At 36.3% G+C, this 12,308-nt stretch overlaps 1 long non-coding RNA gene across 1 annotated transcript; it reads right to left on the reverse strand.

The window, feature by feature from the left end:
- Positions 1 to 3,039: 3,039 nt before the first annotated feature.
- On the reverse strand, positions 3,040 to 3,455 carry LOC112351023. Its single transcript, XR_002993967.1, has 2 exons — positions 3,218 to 3,455; positions 3,040 to 3,161 (listed from the first exon to the last, which is right to left on the reverse strand). It is a non-coding gene; the product is annotated as an uncharacterized LOC112351023 (long non-coding RNA).
- Positions 3,456 to 12,308: the final 8,853 nt, after the last annotated feature.

Consider the following 12,308-nt stretch of genomic DNA (forward strand, 5'->3'; position numbering starts at 1 on the left):
TTTTTGCAAATTTTTAATTTTATTATTGGTTAAGTTTTATTTAATAAATAAATAAAAATAAAAATAACTATATATTTACAAATAATAAGGATCTTCTAGTCTACAACTGGTTCTTACAACTCTACCATTTATATAAAAAGTTTAATGCTTACAAACATATCTATTTATTCCTATGACTTGTTGACCATGTCCCTGAGGGCAACCCCCATTTAATGGTGTACATAAATCAGTCTCCTTGATTAAAAACCCATAACAATAAGATATAAGTGTCTTTATACCCTTCACTTTACCTTAGTAGAAGATTGAAACTTGAATTTAGCTTTGCTTTACTAGGGGGTTGGGATTTAAACCCAACCTCTGTAGATTATGTTTATGGATTTGACATCCCTTTAGGGAGCTGGGTGTAGCTCTTTATGCATTATCGACCTAGCTAAACTTATATTAATTAGTTTACCTTTAATGCACCTTCGGGTCCTAATATATGACATTCCTCAATTTCATAAATGGATGCTTTAATTGAACTTTGCATAAGTACATAAAATTTTACTTTGCAAAATTCCTCTATTAGATTTTGAGTGTTTGCCAGGTTATCTTTCGATTCCTATATTACTTTGCAAAGAGGAAATCCTTTTCATTTCATATGAAATTCTTTCACCTCACATCCTTGTTGTTTACTCTTGTATGCATTGAGGATGGCTTTAACTTTGTATTTCTCCTCCCTTTAAATAACCTTGGATAAAGGTCTTATTTAGTTTTTGTGAAGCAGATCCTTAAAGTACGGCCTAAGTAAGTTCATGTGGAATATCATCTTTAGTTATGTTTGGCTAGTGATACTTTCTCTTGAGTAAGCCCATTGTTTTAGGCATTCCACTGTGTTTTATAAAAGGTCCATCATGACACTTTTTTAATGTTACCTTCTTTAATTCCTATGGAATATACACCCTCATTTACTTATAATAAATGAGTCTATTGTATTTCATATAACCCATTTTCTCTTCTTTAAGTAACTTGACTCTTTAGTGGGCATCCTATGCCTTTTAGTTCCTTAATAACACTTCCTATGCTAGACCATCATCCTCATATGTGTAAACAACTAATGAAAACAATTTAGGAGATGATCCATGGAGTTCAAGTATAAAGGGAAAGGGCTTATAAATAAGAGGGTTAAGGGTCTTAAGATATACATTCTTGGGTTTGCTATGTTGAGTGACTTCCCGGGAAGTCCAAACTCAGAAACTTACATTGGGTTTTAAGTTCAACTTTGTTAGTTAGTTAAAGAAATCACACCATATATTAATTGATATCTGGCAGGTTTAGTTTACTTTGGCTAAGTTCAACCCAAAGGGTAAAGTGTCAAGAGAGTGGGGCTTTTGGGAGAGCTACAACTCTTAACTTCCATTCACGAAAGCATAAACTTGTAGGGAAGCGTCATAGATTATAATCAATCAAAAACAATAATTTAAAAGACAATCCATGGAATTCAAATATAAAGGGAAAGGGCCTATGAATAAAAGTGCACCCCCTTTTTCAATCAGTTAATAGTTTTGGGATATTTGGAGTTAAATGTCTTTAGGTTTGAATAGTACTGGTTGAGTGACCTCCAACCCAATCCAAACTTAGGGGTTTACAATACATTGTTTGCACATTATCCCAAAAAATTGTTGTTACATTGAATATTGCTAATTTTAAGCTTGCTTTTTGACTTAGAGCATCTGCCACAATATTGCTTTTCTCATGTTTATATAGAATTTCACAATTGAACTCAACTAAAGTATTGGCCCACTAACCTTGTTTTCCTCAGAAGTTAAAAAGCTATGATAAAAAGTGTTTTGTTGCCACATTATCCATATATGCTTTGAAGTGCCTCACAAAGTAATATCACTACTTTAAACACAAAAATATTGTCTTAGTTCCGAGTTGTCCTCTTGTGAACATCAAATTCAAGTAGGAGTATTTAACTTTACATTGCTTTACCTTTAGATCTTGGACCACTAGTCTTCAATCTCTTGAAGACTAGTGGGGGGTCTTAGTTCATACTTGGGAACTATTTGAAGGAACTTTTTCTTATAATGCTGGGACATAAAACAACACACCAAATGAATCCAGATGAGTAAAGACAACATTTTTTGTTTTTCACAGTTTATAATTTATATTATTGCTGAACTCATGCACCAGCACACGTCCACACGTTGCTATAGACTTCACTGCCACTAAAAAAAAATAAAAAATCCAAATAAATAGTTGGATCTTGACAATCTTTAGAAGAGAAGTGTATGTTTCATTTCATTTTCGATTGAGAGAGGGGTGTTTTATATACGTGGTTGGTGTATGTAGTTGCTAGACTGTCTTGGGAAAGAGATCAGATTCGTTGAAAATTTTGTCTCCACTACTGCGTCATATTTCCATCTTGTTGCTTATCCAAGTACCACGTCAAGACTAAGATGGCAGTGTCCACAACTTTTGACAAAAAAATATTGACTCAATATCCCATGGATAGATTGACTCGAGATTTCTTACTTGGCTTTCTTTCTTTTTAATTTTTCATGTTCTAAATTCATTCTGGTCATTCTGGTCACTGCGAACGTTCAACAACTTTCCAGAAAAACATTAACATTTTCAGGGCATGAACACGTATATAGAGATCACAGAAGACTCATAGGACTCCACTCATCCGCTGTCAACCCAAATTTTCATGATTCGAGATGATCCCGTGGTTCTTCGAGAGCCGAGGCTAACTAACTTTGGCGATTCTTCAGCGGATGCAGCGGCTGCCATTCCCCTCGCTGATATCGATGGCATCTGTTGTCATACCCGTACCAATTGCATTGCGCAGCGAAAACCATTCCAGTAACATCCTCTGTGTAGCGCTGCGCCATATCGGATTGATCGCTTGACAAGAGTTGATTGGAGCATCACAACCAGGCCTAGGCACACCTAGCGGTGGGAGTGGAGGTCGGGGGGATCACAAGGCACCAATGGATTGATTGAAAGTCGAGGGATTTGGAGAAGAGAGGAGGAGGAGCAAGAGAGATTCAGATATTTTATATCAAGGCCTGGACAATTTATATATTATTGCTGGAACTCATGCAATGCCATCCAGCATCGCATGATACATAAAACACGTTATCAGTGTCTTTATTCTTGTTTCCAGACCTTTGGCACTGCAGAATGATGAAATCAAAGGCAATTATGATGCTGATTCTTAACTTGGGCTTACCCCGTGAAACAAGAGGTTTCAGTTGCGCCAGCAGCGATTGTTGCGCCAGCTCCAACCCCTCTGGCAACGGTGGCAACTATTGTCATACCAATACCACCCCGACTGGCAGCGCTGGGCAGCAGCCTTTGTGATTCCTCCCACGTCCACGCCCATGGCCAGCATCATCACAAACATGGCGAGCGCCAAAAACAACACGAAGAAAGCCTTGTTCTCCATGATTTGCTGACAGACTAAGAGAAGAGAGAAGTGGTTGATCTGTGAGGCAGGAGGGGCTCATATTTATAGCTCGAGACAGCACACAATGCTTAATGGAGTCTACAGAGTTGTCTTGGGATGGTAGTCCTTATCTTGTAGTAGAGCTCCGTGTTTGGGAATTTCTTCTCTTTTCTATACTGCTGGGATCCACATAATATCTTATGCGCTCTCCAACCCTTCAAATGAAGTTTTGATTTGTTTATCCAAAGTCAGTCACTTTAGCTCGCCATTCCTCTTCTACCGTTTCATACTACAAGGTTGGAGATAGAGAAAGCCAAGGAATTTAGCTCGAAAGATCCTAGTGTTTGAAAGCGACACGTGTTCTTGTAAGCCTTGGCCTGTGAGTTGTTGGTGGTATTCCACTCTCTCAGTTATGTTGTTTCTTTGTCTCCATGCTCTCTCAGTCATCCGTCCATGGAACATTTCTTGTGAAACCATGCTGTTCTCAAAACGTAAACAAGTAAGTGCCCAGCAAATGTTGAACGGTTGGCTAACGTAGATTTGGTAGAGAGTGGACATCTAATTCTGGTTAGCTGATTAGACTAGCTAGAAGTGCATGCATATGGCTATGACTGAATCTCAGTGATTAGCTAGTAGATATGATAGGAGAAAGCTTCTATTTCTCAGCACCACCAACAGTGGCAGCAACAGCATGAGCATGCCTATCATGCCTCTTCTTCATGGCAGTCCATTCCAGTTTTGCCCCCAATTACTTGCCCAATTCCAACAGCAATGCAGCAACACTATTACACCCCTCTTCTGGTGCAACCAAACATTGCCTCTCCCTATACCCTGCAATGCATGGCTGAGGCCAAAGCATATGATGTGGCATGGTGATTTTGATGATACTAGGCCTGATCCATCACCTACAGCTCATTCCGGGCCGGAAATGCCATAATCACCAAGCAGAGAGATTGCAGTAGCGCAATGCCACCAAGTGGATGGTTATGCCTAAGCTCTGAGCCCACCTCCTCCGCCCTCTTCGCATTGTCACAAGACACTGTTTTGTAGCTTTTGCACGTCATTAGGGTATTGGGAGAGTGATGATTTTGTTCTCACAAAGTTGCTGATAGTGCAACTCTTCACTAGAGAATGCTTAAGTCTTCAAGAAGCAGAGAAGGAGAACAGAGAACGTGCTGACCTATATTGGCAACCCTCACCAAGGCATTTGGCAAAACCAGCACATGTTTGCCAGCAAGTGATGCTCCACGTTTTCTTAAGGCATCATGATGTCTTTTGTAACACTATGGTAGAGGCCATGTGCATATCCCACCACCTGCTATGAGAGATGGCCAAATTTCCACAATTTGTATGCAACTTATGAATTGTGAGCTTTTTGCCACTATCTGGAAAACCAGGAAACATCTTTGATTTTGAGGCCCTCTTTCTCCTGGCAAATAGTGGTCTACACTCAATGGGGGCATGTGACAATGCCTAGTGTGCTTGGAGTGACCTCTAGGCATCTACCAGCTTTGGCCTCCAAAGAAAATGTTGCTGCCATATGGCATGTCATGTAACAACACAACACCAACTGGCTCATCCAAGCTATTGAAGGCTGCTTGACTGCTAGAAGCTTGGAGAATTAGAGGCATAGTTTCAGCAATTACTTACTCTAGGCATTTGATAGGAATTATGTGAGTTTTTTCTGGAATGGCATTTATGTATCCAAACTTTAGCAGGAACTGTAGCAAAGCTTGTCTAGAAGTATAAGGCAAGGAACTGGTTGCTTACCAGAAAGGGGTCCGGGCAAATCATGTGGTGCAATCAGCTGAGCTAGTCTTTGCCTTTTATCCTTTGTTATGAGATTTAGGAGCTACTACAATATGTGTTAGAACCTTGACACTTCTTACACAATACATCATGTTCTTTAGAACTCAAGTACACACCTAGCTCCACCCTTTTCACGTTGACTTAGTATACTCGAGCAAAAGCCTTCCCTTTTGATCTAATAAATTTAGAACATTAAAAGTGTTTTAAATGAATCCAAAACTTAGAGCCAAAAGTGGCTAGTATATAAACCTGCATACCAAGCTGAAAAATGCTCTTTGGATCAAGCTTTCATAGAATTCTTGGGCTATATTGTCTTGGATCCTTCCAAGGTTCACATTGTAGTTTATTGGAAGCAACTATCAAGTGTTTATGATATCCAATGCTTCTTGGGCTTTGTAAGTTTTTATCAATGACTCATTTGTGACTTCACTCTTCCTTTGGTAAATTTCACTTTTAAATTATGTTTAGATAGCTGAGACAAATCTCTACTTTCAAATTCGCACATATTCTATTGCATTTGGATAACAACAAATTATATTTTAGAATGTTGTCTATGCATAACTAGCCTTTTTGAATATGTTCGTGCTTGTCCATATTTCCATTTTTTGTGCTTGGGGTGTTATTTTTATGTTAGACAAGTATATAACTTGATGATATGAGCATAGTGTTTAGGTTTTGTGAAGGTAAATTGAAGAGTGATTATTAGTTGCTTTGTGATTAGTGATTGTTTGTAGACCTCATCAAAGACTATTAACACTTGCTTCACTTGATAATGATTTAGCAATGATAAACTTACTTTGTCGGATGGTATTGCAAAGGATTGTGTCATTGTCCTTACATGGTTTTTTCCAAGTTAGCATATTGATTCCATCTCTGACGATTTCATTTGGTTGCATTTAGTCTAGTGATTCATTCTTTGATAATATGTTATCTATAGCTGAGTATTGTTGAAGGTTTGGTCTCAAATACTAAATAAAGTATTTTTGATTTCGGTTAGCTTGGTTGTTTGAGAGTGTTGAGTGGTGATTCACTCTTACTTTCTTTTAGCTTTGTTTTAGTGTTGATGATGTTGAAATGATGCCTTGCTATTGACATTATTGAAGTTAATATTGAAGTGAGATGGAATGTTTTTCTATAGAATTAATATTAAATTTCATTAGTTTTGATGTAGATAATGTTGAAGATTTTAGTTATAGCTTTTTGTTATTGGCAACTCAACTCATTTGAACACTAATATAGTTGCTAACTAATAAATGTATAAAGACAATTTAAGTTAGTCATGTTCTAGACAAAATTGTTTAGTAGGGGTTGAATTATAGATTATACTAGCTTTAGAGAGGAAGAGTTAGTGATCGATATAAGAGTGATTGAATCCTTATTGAATTTGAATTAAGATTATATTGATCATTGATGATTCTTATTGCATTTGTTATTCAAAAAGAATTCATAGAGGATTATTTAATAATCAGTTGTTGAGTATAGTTTTGTTATATTTGGCTTTTTGGTTGATGCAGACATGCTCTTCATTAACTTTTGCATTATAAAGTTTAGCATTTGGAGATGTTGAAGAGGATGTTGTGAGTTATATTATAATTTCTTTTTTGGTATTGATATTAGTTCATGCAAGATTTGTGATCATTATTAGGTAAGACATAGCTATAATCTTCTTTAAGCTTTTGGTTCTTTGAATTTTATGTTCATTGTTTCATTTGTTAAGAGTTGTTAGGGAAGGCATTTTAGCTCATTCGCTTTGATGTTTAAATTGGTATTTACAATCATTGGTGGTAGTTGATTATTATCTCTCTCTCTCGATGTTTTGTATTCTGTTTTAAAAGGGTGTGACCATGTAAACAACTTTAACTGCCTATTTACAATAGTCAATCTAAACCTTACTGATGGGTTTAATTTTTTTGTTCATAAGGGTTGTGATTTGTAAATAGGGGCATATCATCTTTTATAAGCTGGATGATATCTAGAGTAACAAAGGTGGGTGACTCTGTTGGTCATTTTTTTATCAGTGATGGCTAAAAGGTGTTTGAGTTGGTAATGCATTTGCATTAAACAAAGAAGTTACCCTCTAACTCATTTAAGTTGGCACATTTCTCACAAAGTGTGAATATCTTGAATTTTTTCTAAAGTTGCAATAGTCTAGACTAGAGTAAATATTAACAAGGATGTCAATCTTCCCTAAGAGGGGGAGAGTGTTGCAAACATAATTATAGGTATTGAAAGATATTCATTGGCAAATCTTTTCAAATATTCTTTTCTTACTACCAAGATGGCATGAAGTTAATATTGCTAGACCTTTTATCAATTCCCCTTATACTAGTGGAGTTAACTAGGCATTTTAAGTGTTAGATTTCCTATATATTATTAGCTAAGCAACTAGTCTAGAAGCAAGAATGAAGTAAGCACCCAATGCAAAGTGCTCCATGGCATTAACATCTTGCAAACTTATCTAGCATAGTAAAGAGTTCTTGTCTTATTGTGTTTTGCACTGGCTAGTGAAAAAAACCCTTATGTATTATGACTAATCCTTTAATATTGCTAAATGATATTTTACCGTGTTTGCTAAACACTTTTGCTATTAGGCCTCTTATTCTGGTCCTATTGGCTACTTATGGAAAGTGTTTAAATCTGTTAATTGGGCATATCTACAAAATTTAGAGATTGTCCTTAGTACAATGGTGTTGTTTTTACTTAAACTTCATAATGCCAAAGCTAGTGAAGAGCATGTTTGCATCAATACAAAAACTAAGCATAATGAAGTTATGCTTAACAAGTGATCATTTAATTGATCCTTCACCAGATTCGCAATATAACATGATTCTGTATTTAATAAGTTTTTGTGATTGTCTCAAAGACTAACTCCTAAGACTAAGGTGAAAGCCCAAAACATGTGTTCCTCTAGAGGAGGGGGTTTGGGGGTTTCAAATATATAGTAAGGATAATGAGTAGGTTGAGCAATAGTTGACCAACTTAAGGTATAATCAAGCTCCCATTTGCATATCTATGCTTGTTTTGTGTTTAATTTGGGTTTAAGCCCAAGCTCTATACTATGCTAGTTGGTGAAGTACTTATATCCTCACATTAAACCACTAGTATATTGAGATAGCACTAAACTTTGTTTGGCTTTGCTTTATGTATTGGTCTTGGAGTTGGGATGTTAAATGTTATGACTGTTTTTATATCATTTAGTATTCCTATCCTTTTGCTCCTTAGGTTGTACACTTGATAGTTGTTTTATGCTTCAGTTGCTTACACTTGGCTATATGCTTAGGAGTTTGACTCTGTCCTTTCATTTAGTGGCCCAAGGCCTTGAACTTGGGTTCAGCTCTACTACCCTTAATCCCTTAGTTCACATGTCCAAAGGTTTACATTTTGCTTTATGATTATCCTTTAGTAAATCACTATAGGGAAAACTATATGCACTAAACATGCCATTACACTCCTACTATAGGTCATTTTTAGATAGGTAAAACTATTGATCTTGCTTAACATTTATTTTAGTGTTAATACATGGAGGAGTTTATCCATACTTATAATGATATCTATCAACAAAGAAAAGTGCCTCAACTTGCTTTTATAGGTGTTCTTCAACCACTCTCTTTAGCTCTAGGGCTTTGATAATTTATTTTAACAAATTTGCCACCATTTTGCAAGGTAATAAATGTGTTATTTTAGAGAAATAGTCCACAAACATTAGTAAAACATTAAATCCTTTAAAAAAGTTTTACAAAAGTAGATTTCACAAACTTTATTTTTGTCTACATAAACTACCTAATGATTTTATGAACAATCGAGAACCATATTTCATCTCCAGCTTTTGGCAATAACTACTTCAATTACTCTACAATAGAAGTAAGATTTTCACCTCCCATCACTTTCAAATAGATAGATAATTAGAATGTGCAACTAGACATTAGAATAATATCTTCATTGTTCATCTTTCATCAATAGAATGATTGGGTTGACTTCATTTTGCAAAATTCGGCTACAACTCCCAACATAAATTCACAAAACACTCAACATTTTGTGGTTTGCATCCTCAATAGTCTTATTCTTTTCCTACATCTCCTAAATCCATTTCTAATGATTTAGTGTAGCTCAATATACTTTATGATGAAATTCATCCCTATCCCTAAAAACTTACTGATAACATATTGATAAATTTTAACTCCTAACACCTAATTTTAGCATTGGGTCTAAGGTTTAGCTCCTTCATGATCATCATAATAATTCTTGACTGAAGAACTCATTAAATGCTTGTGAGATTTTTGCTTTAGACTGATCAATGACCCTCTCTCTCTCTCTCCTCATAATGATCAAGATGAAACTTAACTACATAATCCTTTAATACATATCCATAATAACAGTCACAATTAGCTATAATAGAGGAAAAATATCTTCACTAGGTTGTGAGCAAACCAAAATGCTCAAAGAGCAAGTGGAAAGCTAAGGGTTAAATTAGGGCATAGGGACAAAAAGATAGTGTAGAGAGAAGAGATGATATAAGTGAGTATTAGTGTTTCCTAAAGGAATACCATCAAGGGGTTTCAGCCATTTAGATACTTGCTTTAGTATGGAAGCAAACATTCTTTTGACCTCAGAGAAGTTCTTTCTTTGGGCATATATGCCAATTATGGAGGTTAACAACCAAAGGTTCCATAATAGTATTTAACATATATCTTCTACTTCCAAAAGCTTGTAACAACTAAGAAATCGGTATTATTCCCTTTCTTTTTCTGGAGAAGAAAAAAACAAGTTAGTATAGCCTTGTTCTATGTAAAGTTACTATAGTTATTAATTTCCTTATGATGGAATATTTTGAAGTTGCTTTATATATATGATTATTTTCATATAATCTTTCTTTCTTTCTATATTGATACTTGTATTTCTATAAGATTATTTCTTCTTAATATGTCTTGTTTTATTATTATTTTCAGTTTTGCAAGATCTTGATTATTCTCATATTATTTCTCATGCAAATAGGTTATTAGTAAGCAGTGATTTCAAGCCTATGCTACTCTTGATATCTCACTATTACTGTTTCTAATCCTTCTAAGGTTTTTCATAAGTTAATTCTTATATCACTAAAGATTTATATATTGTATTTTATTTTGTTACTTAAATTTAAGCATTTTACTCTCTTGTATCAATCAATTCAGCTAACAAATTTGTATTTCTGATAGCTCAACACCATTGACAAAATTTCATAAAATATTTCTCAGGTTGAGAATAAGAATCATAAACGTCACAAATGATTGATGTGCTAAGAAAAGGAAAAATTGTAAATTAAGAAGAAATACTAACAACATGAAAAGGTGGCTCAAGCCAAAAAAATAAAAAAAAAGGTTGAAAAAGAATAAAAGGTAAAGAGAAAGAATTAGATGGTAGATTGAAAGATGTACATTACCTCACAAAATCTCCAAAGATATCTCCATAATGATTAAGTTATTCATCACAATTTGAAATTCATTCGAGCTTGTAAACATCATCTTCTAATAAACTTGGTTCCCAAACATTCTTCAAGAACCAAACTACACCATCCATAACTTTCTAATCAATGTCACAATCATGCTTCACATCAATAAAAAATGGTAGAACATTGAAAATAAGAAAAATTGTGTAATGATACCCTATTGTCGCGCATGTGACTTCGGGTATCGAAAGTTACCTATTGACCAATCCTTACGGACACTCTTACCTTACTGCCACGATGGCAGGAGGTCGGTATTGCTGGACCCTTTATCAGCCCCTCTTGTTCAAGTGTTAGTAAATTGAACTTTGCATCTGTACTTGGCCGGATGAGCATAAGGACGGAATTCCTAAGTGTCTATTCAGCCAAGCATACTTGGCCTGGCTTTTTAGTTCTCTTTTGCTCTGTCTTGCATTGGCTTGACAAGATTGAGATTGGTCCCTCAATATCGCTACATGATAGCTTACCGTGTCTACCAAACACCCTCGCTATCATGTTAGTCTCATTTCGGTCCCAAATGCTATTTATGGAAAGTGTCTAGATTAGCTCATTTGGCATATCTATGGAATGTAGAGATCGGCCTGAAACACATGGATGTCATCCCGTGTCCAAATCACAATCTAGTGCCCATCCCATAATTATAAGTTTTGAGCTTGTCCAAGAGACTAACTCCTGATACTAAAGGAGGCTTGGGGTGAAAGCCTAAAGCGTGTGTTCCTCAAAGGGGTGGGGGGGGGGTTATGGGGGGTGGTTCCAAATGTATAGTAGGGATAATGGGTAGGTCGGGCATGGCTGACCAGCCTGAGGCATAGTCTAGCTCCCACTTGCGTGCCTGTCCTTGTTCTGCGTCTGGCTTAGGTCTAAGCCCAAGTTCCATTCCATGCTAGCTGGTGGAGTACCCATGTCCTCGCGTTAGGCCACCAGTATGCCGAAATAGCACCAAACTCTGTTTGGCTCCGTTTTGCATGTTGATCCTGGCATTGGGATGCTGGTTACTCTAGGACTGTTCCAAGTCGCTCCGGGCCCCTGTCCCTTTGCTCCTTGGGCTTTATGCTCGGGAGTTGCTCCGTGGTTCGGTTCCATCACTCCTTGGCTCCATGCTTGGGAGTTTGGCACTGTTCCTTCATTCAGTGGCCCAAGGGAACCTCGGGTTCCTATGGACACGTGGCATGTGACACGTGGCATCTGTCACGTGGCACAAAAAGGGTTTAGGTTCCGCTTCGTGGTGTTATCCTATGGTAAATCACCATAGGATAAAGGGTCAAAACCACGTGCACTACACCTATAAAAATTGAAGATGGCAAAACATTAAAGATGGGTGCAACACTAGTATAATCACGCTCTACAACATTAAAAACTCAATCCTATGGAGTAGCATTAGCAATCTCAAGTGACATACTCTTTCATCGATGATGGGGTGGTATGGTGGAACAAGAGAATATAATAAAGATTAAAAAAATAGCAAATTTAAGCACAATAATAATTGAAATTCTAATCTTGCAAAAACCTAATATAGATATAGATTCAAAAGAGAATGAATAAATAGTTACAAAGCATAATCTCAAACACTAAAGCAAAGCACTACCA

Source organism: Selaginella moellendorffii, unplaced genomic scaffold (genome assembly GCF_000143415.4).
Source record: "Selaginella moellendorffii unplaced genomic scaffold, v1.0 SELMOscaffold_56, whole genome shotgun sequence".
Classification (NCBI taxonomy): Eukaryota; Viridiplantae; Streptophyta; class Lycopodiopsida; order Selaginellales; family Selaginellaceae; genus Selaginella; species Selaginella moellendorffii.